This window comes from Chrysochloris asiatica, unplaced genomic scaffold (genome assembly GCF_000296735.1).
Source record: "Chrysochloris asiatica unplaced genomic scaffold, ChrAsi1.0 scaffold00011, whole genome shotgun sequence".
NCBI lineage: Eukaryota > Metazoa > Chordata > Mammalia > Afrosoricida > Chrysochloridae > Chrysochloris > Chrysochloris asiatica.
This window is the reverse complement of record NW_006408529.1, coordinates 24293837-24305211: the sequence shown is the minus strand read 5'-3', so window position 1 is coordinate 24305211 and position 11375 is coordinate 24293837. Positions and strand designations below refer to the sequence as shown.

At 38.1% G+C, this 11375-nt stretch overlaps 1 pseudogene; it reads right to left on the bottom strand.

Annotated features, from left to right (window-relative positions):
* Positions 1-1851: 1851 nt before the first annotated feature.
* Positions 1852-11375, bottom strand: part of LOC102817816 — a 13475-nt pseudogene continuing 3951 nt past the window's right edge.

Sequence of the window (11375 nt, the reverse complement as noted above, 5' to 3'; positions counted from 1 at the left end):
ACTAAGGTGTGCCTGACCCAAGCCATGGTATTTTCAGTAGCTTCATATGCATGTGAAAGTTGGACAGTGAATAAGGAAGACTGTAGAAGAATTGATGCATTTGAATTATGGTGTTGGAGAATATTAAAAGTACCATGAACTGCCAGAAGAACAAGCAAATCTATGTTGGAAGAAGTACAACCAGAATGCTATTTGGAAGCCAAGATGATCAGACTCAGCTCTCATACTTCAAACATATCAAAGATGGCAGCACCATGCTCAAAAATGGTGGTCAGCCATGCTGCTTTGAATGAATGTGGCTCTCCACAGTCCTGTCAATAGCTCAATCTCATGCATCAGGATTCTATAGGGGCTGATTACGACTCTCACAAGTCTCCCATGTCAGGGATTTGACCTGTAAATTTTTTATTCCGTAACCCAAATTGTAAGACATCTAGTCTGTTCCTATTTCACTTTGTCAGCCATGACAAAACCAGTATGAAGCCTGGGCAAATAGTGTTGTCCATAAATCAGATGTTGTAACCTGGGGACTGACCATATATATAATTAGAGTCCAAAAAGGTATGGTAAAGAATGGACCAGGGCAATATTAAAAGAGAGACATTTTGAGAATTTTCAAAATCTGACAAAAGCAACAGTTTCAAAAAGTACTACAAATTCAAAACAGAATATAGTGGTACAGCTCACAGTCATTTTAAAATAATGGAATATAAAAGCTTATTGACAGATGGACAAAGCATATTCAAAAACAAGGAAATTGGGTTGGAAGCAAGGAGATTATGCCGAGAAACAATGTACTTGTCTCTTCTAAAAATTACTTAAAATAAATTCTGCAACTCAAAACAACCACAACAAGATGAGGACAGTATAACAAACACATGCACATAAATACAGCCCAGTGAACTGAACATCATCTTCATTCTTCTTTCCTCTATGGATTTTGGTTGAAGACTGGTCTCTGAAGACTTAGTTTGCCCTTCCCCCTCCATTCTTTTTTTGCAACGATATTCAAATGCCTTTATTTTCTATTTCTTACAATCAGTTTGAAAAAATAGTGTGTGTCCAAATACACTGTCATGGTAAGGAAGTTGATAGGATCATAGGTGTATTCTGAGTGATTACAAGAAAAAATAACTATGTATTACTGAAAAACAAGAGTTCCATTCCTTTTCCATTTTACACACACTTAACACAAATATTTAAGGGAAGGTTTATATGCCCGAAGTGGGGTCCATTCTCTTTAACTAAAATACTAGATTAGAAGACAAGCTTTGACAATTTGAGATCCAAATTTGAAAGATTTATAATCCCATTCAAAAATAAAGATTACCTACTACTGTGGAAAAGCACAAAATTTTTTGGAAAAAAAACTTTTTTGAAGATTGTCCTTTCATCATTGTTAGTATTCTATTAGACATTTTGAAGTTTATTTAGCAAAGTATTATATCTGCTTAACATTCAAATTTTGATACTCTTTTGAATGGATAAGTATACTCTATAAACAAACACATCAATTTTGCTCTTTTACTACCCTTCTAAAGAGCCTCACAGAGTTGGAATTAATCTCATGTCTACTGATCATTAAATATACTTTTGTTAGAATGGATACACAGCATGTGAAAATACAGGATTTTGATGAGCTAAAGACAATTTTAGAACTCTAAAATAATATTTACATTGTAAAATTATTAAAGTAGGATAAGTAAAAACATTCACAACACACTATATTTGGTTCTGATATCAAAGCTGTTTTCTTGAATATTTATGTGAAACTCAAAATGTAATTACTTTATCATTTTCCTTCAAGAATTCACTGGGAAGTTGTCAGCAATTTTGCTCCAAAGAGTACTTTCATCTCTTCTCTAACTCTTCAGGAAAATCTGGGGACTCTCCCTCACTGCTCCTCTTCCCATTCAGAATGGAGTCCAGATACTTCTTTACAGCCATCTGTATTCTTAGGCAGGTCTAGTTATCCGTGAACTCTGCATCAGAGTCATACTTGATCGGTACATTGTCTTCTAAGATATTATTGTTGAAGTCGTGGCCTCCCATGAGGAGTAAACGTTCCTTGAAGGTAAATACTTCTTAAGAAGTTCTGTCTTGCTGATCAATGCCACCTGATTATTTAGCTATTGACCATTTTAAGAAAAGCTCCCCCTCCATTCTTGCATATTGGGTCAAAGGAAGTGGTATGAGGAAAATGATGAAGAGGTTTCTTCTCACATTATGTACCAATTAGGATAGCCAAGAGCCTTGTGCAATTCTTTATAGCATTAAAAGGAGACATAACTTTCTTAGAATGTCTTTCTAAAGAAATTGACTATAGTGACTAGGGTAATAAGAGGGGAAACATTGCTTATTTTGATAGTAGTCGCCTTAGGGCCTGCCTGGAATAGGCTAGAAGAACAACGAAGAATAAAATTGAGCTGCTTAATGAAGAACTCTTAGTTTCCACTAAAAATCCTAAGAGGTATCCCAAGAGGAAGAAGATGAAAAAGAGAGGAGCAAATTAATTAAGAGTGAAAGTGGAAAGAAAGAATTCATCAAAATGACAGGGAGTTGGGCAAGAGGAAGCCAGTTAGAATTTTCAGGACCAGGTATGACCAAAGATACTTAAAGAACAGGGGTGTTCAATATTCAGTTTTAGGATGTTTTCTGTCATGTAAATTTCTTTTCCTTTTATCTTATTTCTACTGCTAACTCCAAACTTCAATGGAAATCTACTACATGGAGGTGCTTTGTGTCTGTGGTGGTGGTGGTGGTGATGGTGTGTCGTGGAGTCCGTTCCAACTCATAGAAACCCTGCATAGGGTTTCCGAGTCTGTAAATCTTTACAGGAGCAGAAAGTCTCATCTTTCTCCCACAGAACAACTGGCAGTTTCCAAATTGCTGACCTTGAGGTTAGCTGCCCGACTCAACACCACTTGAATAAACAGAGCGAAGGGGCTGTCTTTATCTTTGAAAATGATGTATGATTGAGAAAAATAATAGCCAAATGAGGGAAGACTTGAGAGAAATTAAGAGTTCCGCAGGAGTAGGAAATAATGGGAAAACATGAGCTTTAAAGATCCTAGGAGATGTTGGCTAGTAAGATTAGAATTCTTGCTATATAGGAGATGGAGACAAGTTATCCCAACAGTTTGCAGGGCTTAGGAGCAGTCAGATAGCTGATATTTATACTACATAAATATACTCCATATATTCCTTATACTATAAACCTATATGTAAAAGAAACTTGTAACTTTGTTTTTCTACTTAGAATTCAAGACTATATTCTTTGTGTTTAAAGAAACTTTACCTCACTCATAGGAAGAAAGGTCTGACAATTTGCTTCTGAAAACCAGCCAGTGAAAATGCTATGAATCACAACAGTCAGATAAATAATTGATCATGAAGATGGTGCAGGACTGGACTGACTTTTGTTCCATTGTTCATGGGACGACCCAGTATTAGGAGCCGAGCTGATGGAAACTAAAATCTACTCCAGTCTCATTCATATCAGACAATTCAGACTCTCCTCCCATCCCAGGGAGTCTTCGGGGTCTGGGACAGGATAGGACTATGTCTTCAGGGGTCTCGGATAGGATAGGGTTTATATAGTGTTCCTCTAACCATGTATCTTTACTGCAGTCATTCATAGAGACCTCTGAGTTCTCCTCAGCCATCAATCCACACAGATTGTTTTGACACCTTCTTCCTTATCCTTTTTGGGTAACCATAACATTATTTTGATTTACCACCAATTCTTTCTCTTTTCAACTAATTCATAAAAATTGTGAAGAGGAGTGAAAACTCATTCAAGTGGTATTAATCTTTTTTCTTATGCCTGAAATGTTTATCTTTGGAAAATTTTGACTCCCTAATCGAAATGTTAACCAGATTTGTAAATTGCATATTAGATAAATGTCATTCAATTTCTATTATTGGCTTAATATGATGTTTGTTTTAACAAACTTAATTTTGTTAATCTGAGTCCAAACATGTTCTTCAAGTTCTCCCTTAACTTTAGATTCTTTCTCATAGAAATGGAAATACGGTGTGGAAACTCGTTTTGCGGCAAAAGAGCAAAAACTATAGCCATAGCTTCCCTATATAATACAGTGAATTTAATGTGAATCAAAGTAACCTTAATCCTACTGATTACTCATGCACCAAGGAGCCCTGATAACATAGTAGGTTACGAATTAGTCTTATAACTGCAAGGTCAGAAGTTCGAATCTACCATCTACTCCGTGAAAGAAAGATGAGACTTTCTGCTCTTGTAATATTTACAGCCTCAGAAACCCTATGCAGGGTCGCTATAAGTCTTGAAGGTACACAACAACCTGCATTACCAAAAGAAAAAGAAAAAAAACAAAACACCATTCTGATTCATGGCAACCCCATGAATACAGCAGCACTCCATAAGGTTTTCATTGGCTGTGAAATTTCAGAAGTAGATCTCCAGTTTTTGCTTCCCAGGTGCCTCTGAGTAGGTTCTGATCAATCAACCTTTCTATCAGTACATTTGGGCCACCCATTCTTCAGATTATTTGCTTGCATATACTAAATCTAGCTGGCACCTGCAGAATCTCTTATTTCTGTTGCTGTTGTTGGTAAGTGCCATCGAGTCGGTTTCCAAGCGCCGGTGGGTTTGAACCGCCAACTTTGTGATTATCCTACAGGACTCCCGTAAGATTTATAGCCTTGGAAACCCTACATAGGGTCACTATGAGTCAAAATAGATGGGATGGCAGTGGGGTTAGTCACCTCCACTACCCACTGCCATCAAATCATTGTTGGTACCATGGAATCAGTTCCCACTTCTAGCATTCCTGACCTAGGCTGTAAATCTTTATGGGAGCAGAAAACCTCATCTGGTAGGTCTTGCAGTTAGTAGTCCAACACATACCAGGGATCTTCATTAAGTTGTGCTGCTGCTGCTGCCTGCCATTGAGTCTATTCCAACTCACAACAACCCTATAAAAGGTTTCTGAGGCTGCAAATCTTTATAGGAGCAGAAAGCCTTCCTTATTTTTCTACCAACGTGAATTTGAACTGCTAACCTGGCAGTTGGCAGCACAATGCACAAGCCACAATGCTATTTGGGTTCTTCATCAAGGTAGTGTCATTGTGGTTAAATGTCATGGAGTCATTTCAGACTCGTAACGACCCTGTATAGGGTTTATGATGAGCAGCTGGTGGGTTTGAACCATTGACCTTGAGGCTAGCACTCCACTGGTTATCCTGCAGCACCACATGCAGTGTCGTTGTTGTTAGGTGCTGTCATGTCATTCCCGACTCATAGTGACCCTATGCACAACAGAATGAAACATTACCTGGTCTTGTGCCATCCTCACACACGGTATGCTGGAGCCCGTTACTGCTACCACCATGCCAATAATCCATCTTGTTGAGGTTCTTCCTCTTTTTTGCTGACCCTTCACCCTACCAAGCATGATGTCCTGCTCCAGGAACTGGTTCCTTCTGATAATATTTCCAAAGTATGAAAGACGAAGTCTTGTCAGCCTGGCTTCCAAGGAGCATTCTGGTTATACTTCTTTCAAGACAGATTTGTTTGTTCTTCTGTCAGTCCATGGTACTTTTAATAATCTTCTCAGCATCATAACTCAAATGCATCAATTCTTCCATGATCTTTCTTATTTATTACATGCATATGTCATGGTTGTTGTTAAGTGTCATCGAGTCGGTTCTGACTCATAGCAACCATATACAGGGTTTCCAAGGAGTGGCTGGTGAGCTTAAACCATGGACCTTGAAGTTCGAACTGACTTTGACATCCAGTGCATTAGCCCACAGCACCACACCAGTATTCCACATGCATATGAGGCTATTGGAAATATCATAGCTTGGGTCAGGCTCACCTTAGTCCACAAACTGAAATCTTGGCTCTTGAACACTTGAAAGTGTTAACGGAACATTTTCCTTTAAGTTTTATCACCACCTGCAGGTTAAAATTAGGTATTGCAGATTTTTTTTTTTCTTTTCAAAAAACAAATTGTTAAATGCCTTCAGTTCTGTCTGACAGAGGCCCTATATAGGGTTTCCAAGAAGCGGCTGATGGGTTTGAACTGAAGACTTTGTGGTTAGCAGTCAAGTGCTTATCCTACAGTGTCACATCAGGATTCCAAAGATACAAATAATGAACCCTGCAACAAATTTTAGATTTTTTTTTAAAGTACAAAAGGCAGAATTTCTATTCAAACCATGTTTACAATTTATCTGTGGCTCAAGACATGTCAATGAAGTTCAACAGTATATTGTTATTGTTGTTGTTAAGTGCCACCGAGTCGGTTCTGACCCATAGCGACCCTGTATAGGGTTTCCAAGGAGCAGCTGGTGAGCTTGAACCACCGACCTTGCTGTTCAAACGGCTTGCAGTCCTGCGCAATAGTCCACAGCGCCACACCACGACTCTAACAGTATATTATGAGATGTTATATTTGAATGCCTCCTGGTTGGTATCATATTAAATATCAAATACCAGAAGCAAATGACATTTTACATAGCAAAACGACTACTTTAGTTTACTATTGTTGTTGTTGCTAAGTGCCATTAGTTTGCTGTAGTTTGATCAAAGTCTAGGCTTCTTACTTTATTCTTTCTGCTACTGTTATAGACCAAGTAGCCCTAGTAGCACAGTGGATATGATATGGGCCGCTAACCGAAGGTCAGTAGTTCGAATCTATCAGTCACTACATACAAAAAAGATGAGACTTTCTGGTCTTGACACGATTTACAGCCTCAGAAACCCTATATAGGGTTGCTATGAGTCAGAGTTGACCATGGCACACACCCACCACCACTATCTTAGGTCAGACTTTACTTCGTGACAGTTACCACCTATTTTCTTTGACTCTCCCTTCACTCCCCTCCTCACCAGATTGTCACCAGATCTTAAGTCTTAAAATTACTTCATTATGTTTGTCACCTCTCTCAAAACCTCAAATGGTTTCATATCACCTACAGATAGTGCTTAGATCCACTATCAACACTCATGGAAGCAGCAGTCAAGAAATCAAATGATGTATTGCATTAGGCAAATCTGCTGCACATGACCTCTTTAAAGTGTTCCAAGAGCAAAGATGTCGGTTTGAGGACTAAGGTGCGCCTGACGCAAACCATGGTATTTCCAATAGCCTCATATGCATGTGAAAGTTGGACAATGAATAAAGAGGATCATATAAGAATTAATGCATTTGAGTTATGGTGCTGGAGAAGAATATTAAAAATACCATGGACTGCCAGAAGAACAAACAAATCTATGTTGGAAGAAGTACAGCCAGAATGGTCCTTAGAAGCCAGGATGGCAAGACTTCGTCTCTCAAACATATCATCAGGAGGGATGGTCCCTGGAGCAGGACATCATGCTTGGTAGGGTGAAGAGTCAGCAATTAAGAGGAAGAACCCCAATGAAATGGTTTATTGGCACGGTGGCAGCAGTAAAGGGCTCAAGCATACCAGTTGTGAGGATGGCACAAGACCAGGTAGTATTTTGTTCTGTTGTGTGCACGATCACTATGAGTTGGAAGTGACTTGACGGCACCTAACTACAACAATTGTGAGGATGGCATAGGCCAGGCAGTGTTTTGTTCTGTTGTGCGTATGATCACTATGAGTTGGAAGTGACTTGATGGCACCTAACTACAACAACAGTTGTGAGGATGGCATAGGACCAGGCAGTGTTTTGTTCTGTTGTGTATAAGATTGCTATGAGTCAGAACCGACTTGACAGCACATAACAACAAAAACAACAACACAGAACAAAGCCTAAGCACGTCACACAAGGATTTCAGTTTTTTTATAGTTGGTCCTCATATGTCAATATGTTTTCCCATCTCTCCATCCACCACCCATATGAAGTAGAATCCTTTACTTCTGTCTGTTTTCTGCACTGTTCATTGTTTATTCTGGCTGTATCATTGTTATTTGTGGTGTGCTCCTTCTCCTTGAACATCATTCTTCCATCTAGCCTTTGTTATGGTTGAAATGTATCCTCCAATATGCATTGGAATCCTAATACCTGTGGATGCAATCACCTTTGGAAATAGGATTTTATTTCTTAGGTTAATGCAGTCATATCAGAGTAAGATATGTTCTAAATCCAATCACTTCTGAGTTACACAAAGAGCATCTAGACACAGATGCAAGCACATATTGGAGAACATAGATGCTATGTGAGGATCTTCAAGAACCAAAGAAGGCCTGGGGCTAACTACCAACAAGGAAGGAATCAACATGATGGAGACTCTGATTTGTACTTTTAGCCTCTATAACTGAGAAAATACAAGGGGGCTTCAAAAATTTTGTGGAAAAATTCCATTCCTTTCATTCTATTTTTCCATGAAATTGTTGAAGCTCCTTTGTAAATTTCTTTGGTTTAAAGCTAATAAAATGTGGTATTTATTACAGCAGCAATAGAAAACTAAGGTAACTCCATTTCCCCCCATGTTTAACACATATGCTAAATTACTCTCATTCCATGTTTAAACAGAAATTCGTTTCAACTTATATCTCTTCAGGGCCACTTATGTTTCCCAACTACATTTCTACCAGATTGCTCCCCCTAAATTCATGCTTAATAGAAATCTTGAATCTACCATTATCTTTGATGCAATATACATCTCTACTTGTATCTAAATTCCTAAAGCACCATACCATTTATTTGGCATATACGGTCAGCGGCTCAAGCTCACCAGCAGCTCCTCGGAAACCCTATACAGTGTCGCTGTGGGTCGGAATCGACTCAATGGCATTTAACAACAACAACTGAACCTAAATGAATTCTTTTACAGATGGTTTTCTAAATTAGATGTTAAGCTATTGGCAATTGGTGATACTGTTAATTTTATTTTCTCTTTCCTCCTTCCCCTATTAAGATCTGTGATGTCCACAGTTGAGTTTGAAGACATTTTTTAATGTAAAACTTTTTCATACTCCTCTTCCCACCAAACTTTGTTGTGTTGCCTTTGAGTTGATTCTGACTCATAGTGACCCTGTGTACAACAAAACAAAACAATGCCTGGTCTTGCACCATTCTTACAATTGTTACAGTGATGCCATTGTTCCAGCCACTGAGTCAATGCACCTCATTGGGGGTCTTCCTCTTCTTCACTGACTTTCCACTTTAGCAAACATTATGTCTTTCTCGAGAGACTGGCCCCTAGTCATAACATGTCCAAAGCACGTGATATGAAGTCTTAACCATTCTCACTTCTAAGGAGAATCCTGACTGTACTTCTTTCAAGACACATTTGTTAGTTTTTCTGGCAGTCCGTGGTACTTTCAGTATTCTTCTTCAAAACTATAACTCAAATGCATCAATTCTTCTCCAGTCTTGCTTATTCACTGTCCAACTTTAACATGCATATGAGGTGACTGAATACCATGGCTTGGGTCAGGCCCACCTTAGTCCTCAAACTGAAATCTTTGCTCTTAGACACTTTAAAGAGGTCTTTTGCAGCAAATTTAGCTAATGCAAGAAATGCAAGTTTGATTTCTTAACTGCCTCTTCCATGAGTGCTGATTGTGGATCCAAGCAAAGTGAAATCCTTGACACCTTCAATTTTTTCTCTATTTATCATGATGTTATCTATTGGTCCAGTTGTAAGAATGTTTGTTTTTTGTTTTGTTTTTACATTGAGGTGTAATTCATACCTTTGAAACCTGATCACCATGGGTGACCCTGTCATTATGTGAAACACCAGTGGAATACCTTTCAGTATTACAGCACCATACCAGCCACCACAATATGAAAAACTGGCAGATGAGTGGCAATTGACATTTTTAGGGTCCACAAATGCAGAAAACATAACAATAGGTATCTATAATGATTTCAGGCAAGGTGGGCCTGACTCAAGCCATGGTATTCAGTCACCTCATATGCATATTAAAGTTGAACAGTGAATAAGCAAGACTGGAGAAGAATTGATGCATTTGAGTTATGGTTTTGAAGAAGAATACTGAAAGTACCATGGACTGCCAGAAAAATTTAACAATAGATATACAATGATATCTATAATGAATTAATTTGAATTGTTTTAATAACATCTTTAAATACACTTAAAAACAATATTATGTATGTGTGTGAAACATTTATTCACTGTGTAGACAATGTTTGTTGTTATTTGCCTAACTCATGCCAACCCCATCATCCATGCACAATGGAATGGAAACATTATCCAGTCCTGTGTCATTCCCATTTTGTGATTCACAGGGCTTTCAATGGCTGATTTTTGAAAAAAGTTAACTAGGCCTTGTTCCTACTTGGTTTAAGTCTGGAAGCTCTACTGAAACCTATTCAATATTATAGCAATTGCAAGTCTCCAATAACAGACAGGTGGTTTCTGCCCATTAGGTGCCTTGGCCAAAAACCAAAATCAGCCTTCTGCATGATAATGATAATTCTACCACGGAATCACCAATGCCTCTCTTGGACAATGATTGGTGACCATTAACTTCTGTCTCACTAGAGGTCACAGACTCAAACAACCCTACCAGAGATATTGCTACTTATAACAACAATAAAAATAATAACCAACAGTTTTTAAGGATTAGAGTTTACAATTGCTTTACTATGTATTTTCATAATGTACACAATTATATAGCAACTAGATATAGCAATTATATAATAGCACCATTTTCACAACTGCAAAAAATAATAATGGCTAATACTGGGAGGCTTTAACATATGCCAGTGTTTTTTTCCCAAACATCTTTTACCTAGTGAACAAATCTTTATAAGGAATCAGATGTTGTTGTTGTTGTTAGGTGCCATCGAGTTGGTACCGACCCATAGTGACCTTATGCACAGCAGAATGAAACACTGTCCAATCCTGGGCCAACCTCACTACTTTTGCCATGCTTGTGTCCATCGATGCGGCCACTTGGCCAATCTATCCCATTGGGGGTCTTTAGACCTATTAGGTAATAAAGCTGGCTTTACAACCTGGAGATGTTAGATTTTAGTGATTTATTTATCTTCTCATATGTAAAATGGAACTAATGCAGTACCAACCTCTTCAAGGTAGCTGTGAGAATAATAATAATAAAAAAAATCATAATAGATTAAGTGTTTCATACTTTACCTGGTACATAATAAACACTAAATATTTTTAAAGTTCCTCCAAGATAGTCAATATTATCAATCCTATCAGTAATCTTCAATTTGATCTTGAATATATATGACCTGGGCTTAGAGACCATTTCAAGAACAAATTTGGTGCATTACATACTAATGGCTGAAAACCAAAAGAGCTATGAGATAACATCAAGAGCATCATACATCACAAACTTTATATGGAAAGGAAAGAAACCCTGAATGAGCAAAGCATTACTAAAAGAGAAGAACAAACTAGGAAGCCTCTCACTTCCTG